This window comes from Gossypium hirsutum, chromosome A10 (genome assembly GCF_007990345.1).
Source record: "Gossypium hirsutum isolate 1008001.06 chromosome A10, Gossypium_hirsutum_v2.1, whole genome shotgun sequence".
NCBI lineage: Eukaryota > Viridiplantae > Streptophyta > Magnoliopsida > Malvales > Malvaceae > Gossypium > Gossypium hirsutum.
In genome coordinates this window covers 10,389,012-10,393,381 of record NC_053433.1, presented here as the reverse complement: position 1 = coordinate 10,393,381, position 4,370 = coordinate 10,389,012, and the positions used below count along the sequence as shown (strand labels likewise).

Here is a 4,370-nt window from a genome sequence, read left to right as displayed (position 1 = left end):
TAAACTACCATATTGACGCGGCATAACTGCAACATTCTACAGTATTGCTTTCGATGATTGCATGTTAGGGGAAATAATTGTTCTAGCCTTTCACGTCATTGTTATTGAAACTTGTCACTTTTTTCACTGCTATTACATTTTGTGTTATTGTTTTAATTTGTTTGCATACTTAGTTAAATTTAATTTAAGTACTTAGTTAACTCAATTCACTCATATTTCCATTACTTACCAAATTGATTATTAGTTAATTTTACAATTATTGTTTTAAACCAACCCCTATGGATATTATAACTCTAATAATCACTAGTTTATTACTTGTTGATGACTGTGTACACTTGCACATATTTATTAATCTCGCGACAAGTTTTTGGCATCGTTGTCAGGGACTATTTTACCGTTGTCGAGGACTATTTTAGTCATTATTTGTGAAATTAATTATTTTGCAATTTGGTTTAATTTTCTTTTGTTTTCACTTTAGTAATTTTTGTGATTTTCCAGGTGTTGTTATTTTATAAACATGGAATTTTTTTTTGATTTACTTCCTGTTGATCATGAAATTGAACGTGCTTTTAGAAGGAGAAGAAGAGAACAAGCAAATCAAAGACAAGCTACAAAGAAATGCAAGATCAAAGAGAAGGAGCTGCTAATAATGCTTAAAATTCGGTCATTGCTGTTGACGACAGAGATTGTGCCATTCGCCAATATGCTATGCCTCTCTTCAATGAGCTTAATCTGGGTATTGTGAGACCTGAAATTTAGACACCTCAATTCGAATTAATGCCAATCATGTTCTAAATGCTTTAAATGGTGGGCCAATTTAGTGGGATCCCTACTGAAGATCAATACCTTCATCTATGCTTATTCATGGAGTTGAGTGACTCATTCAAATTGGTCAGAGTGATCGAGGATAACTTGAGATTGAAATTATTTCCATACTCTTTGAGGGATAGAGCACGAGTATGGTTGAATTCATTATCGCTTGATTCGGTAATTATATAGCAAGAATTGGTTGAACGATTCTTGATAAAATATTTTCCTTCTAGCAAGAATGCCAAACATTAAAATGAAATCACCACATTCCAACAACTTGATGACAAATCATTATATGATACATGATAGCGGTTCAAGTAATTATTGCGAAAGTGCCCTCACCATTGTATTCCGCATTGCATTTAGTTGGAGATTTTCTATAATGGCCTCAATGCTTATACAAGAATGGTGGTAGATGTTTCATGTGGCACCCCAAATCCAACCGAGACGGTCTGACCCAAATTTCTAACTTCATATTAGGCATCGAAGTGACTCTCCGTTAAACCACCACGAAACACACCATCCAACCAATCACACCTTACATATATCGAATTATTTGGTATTTAAAATCCTACACATGCTTTTCTAAACCAAAACATCATAAAAAAAACAACTCAAGAAAATCAATCACCCAAACTTACGAACCATACCTCTCGGCAAACCCAACTGGAAACCTTAGTAGCTCGCAAGAGACATAGTGAACTCTCAACTCGTGACCTACCATGCGAACATAGTTTGTAACCTACCTTGCTAACCACTATTACACAACTTACCCTGTAATCTCTTATTATTGGCGAACCCCTTATTGGTGAACTCTATAGTTTGGTGAACTCTACCCCGGCATAATTCATTTTACTACACAACTTATTTGTTATTCTATATAACATCCTTTTTATAATTGGCGAAGTCCTTACTCTTGTGAGCCTTAACATGTTTTTATTTACTCAGTCTTACATCAATTAGATAGATCACAGACATTAATGTAGTACAGTACAACCTATTTCTCATGCATACTAAGTCATTACATTGATTCAAAACAGTTTAAGATTTAAGGACGTACCTCTTTATCCGATGAAATCCTTAGGCTACAGTTGCTCATTAGTTCATCAATTTATCACACAATCATCGTGTATTATAGTCCAAACATTCAATTATTGAATCAAGCAATGATAAAAGATCCAAATATCCAAAATTAATAGTCCGTAATGTCCAATTACAATCTATCAAAATTCATTTAAAATCTAAATCTAAGTCTAATCCCTTGGTTCCATATTGCCTTTCTTTTTAGGGGTTTAGAAACACATCACATACTTAAAGGATTTTTCTTTGCAATGGATGACTTGGACAGTTCACTTCACCACTTATCCCGCGAGCTACTTATCTACAAGGTTTAGGTAATGAGTGTGAGCTTATTTAAGCTTAGTGAGTGTTCAAGCATACTACAAATAAACACATTAATCATGCTAACAGTAAGCATGCTATACAGGTAAAACAACTCGCATGATAATATGACATAACACATAACACATGATACTGACTGTGAAACAAATTCATAAATTATATGCATTGGATAAAAGGATCTCTAAACACACCAAATGACTCAAAGAGTCTTGTGCTGTCTCCAATAAGTGTAGCACGAGTGCTTACACTCTCTAAACACACCGTGCTGTCTTCAGTGAATGGAGATAAGCTATACATTCCTTTATCTCTCCAACACTATCTTCGGGCCACAATGCCCTAACGCACATTAAAAGGTGAGTACTCACAATCCTATGACATGCCAATGATGTCTAACAGTTTCAAGTGTTCACAATGCCAACATATAATTTTTAACACATTCATAGTACACAATATAAAAGGTCTTCTAATTTAGCAGAGCTCGCACAATGTAACACTATTCACAATTAGTAGATCTTGTAATACCACAGTTCACAAATAGCATAGTTTGCATAACCTTATAGGTTTTCATACATCATTGGTTTGCATATATCATGGGTTCCCATATAACATGGGTTTTGCACAACATATATAGGTTTGCATAATATATAGGTTCACACATGGTATAGGTTCGCCCATGGTTAAGGGTTCGCACATGATATAACATGTTTTACATATATCAAAACAAGATTCACACATGTTGTATAACAGGTTTTGCACATGTAGTATAACAGGGTTCATACATTTTTATAAGTTTCACACATATTACCTAGGCTCCCTTTAGCTTGAAAATTGGTGCTTAAATGTAGTATACAAGACCACTCATTTGCTAGTTCGCTGCTTGCTGTCGAACCTAAGTCACCATTTGCTTGCCTTTGTCCTTGCACGAGGATGATCCTTCATGATCTGAGGCTTTGCACTTCAACAAAAAATATATAGATTATAATTGTTCTAAGGCCAAAATATCCTTCCTAATATCCTACAATTCGCCACTCACACCTCCTTGACGAGCTACTTGCAAAACACCGATATGTTAATTACTTCACTTTTACTCGATTTAATCCCTATTTCTTACTTCCTAACATCATACTTAATGTTTAATTGTAGATATATAGCTCTAATTTTACATAATTCCACAAATATTCATTTTTCAAAAAATCACGTTCGTTTTTAATCAAATAGAAGAAAAATCATTTGACCTATTCAAATTCAATAAATATTTGTTAAATCAAGACCATAAAACTTTTAATTACATTAAAATAAGTTGAAAATTATTTTAAAACAACCACTTAGCTCACTCTTACGAGATCTACCCTTTTCAGGCAAAAAAGCTTTGAATTCATAGATCTTATGAATTCTTAATGAGGTTTATAAAAACTTGAATTAAAACCACCTGTTATCTATTTAAACCATGAGAAATCAGATTATTACCTTTGATTTGAAGAAATCCACGAGATTTGGATTAATTTGAGTAAAAAATGTGTTAGGAAATAATAGAATATTGAAGGAGAAAAGATGAGTTTCTCTTGAAATTGAAGAAGAAAAATGTGTTTGGATGCTTAGAAAATCAAAATAGTTGAGAGAATTTTAAGAGAAAACTCATAATTTGGATCTAACAAAAATTTGAAATGAATAAAAGTGTGGAGGGAAGGGATAGTGGGTGTTCTTATATAGCTAACCAATTTTCAAAATTTGGTTTATTTCCCCTAAAGACCCTTCCTATTCTCCCCTTTTTTCAACTAACTCCCTTTTCAATTAAAACTCTTTATTTTCACATTTAACCTCAAATTTAAAATCTATTTCAATTTAATCCCTACTAATATATATATTTATTAGCCTGATTATTTATTATTATTTTAATTAATTAATTAATTATTCTATTCTATTTTAATTTTTACTACTCTAATTCCAATGCCTCTTTCTCGAGCCCACAACTTAAGTACTTAATTCTATTAACCCGATTTTTAGGGTATGATACTTCAACTAATGGAGCTCTTCTTTCTAAATCGTATAATGAAGTGTATAAAATTCTTGAAAGGATTTCTAAAAACAATTATTTGTGGCCAACTTCTCAAGTAGCCATAGGAAGAAGTGTGGCAGGAGTACATGAAGTTGATGTACTT

General features: G+C 32.8%; 1 non-coding gene across 1 annotated transcript; it reads right to left on the bottom strand.

Annotated features, from left to right (window-relative positions):
• Window positions 1–1,053: 1,053 nt before the first annotated feature.
• Window positions 1,054–1,160, bottom strand: LOC121208746 (small nucleolar RNA R71). Its single transcript, XR_005903871.1, has one exon. It is a non-coding gene; the product is annotated as a small nucleolar RNA R71 (small nucleolar RNA).
• Between the last annotated feature and the right edge of the window lie 3,210 nt (window positions 1,161–4,370).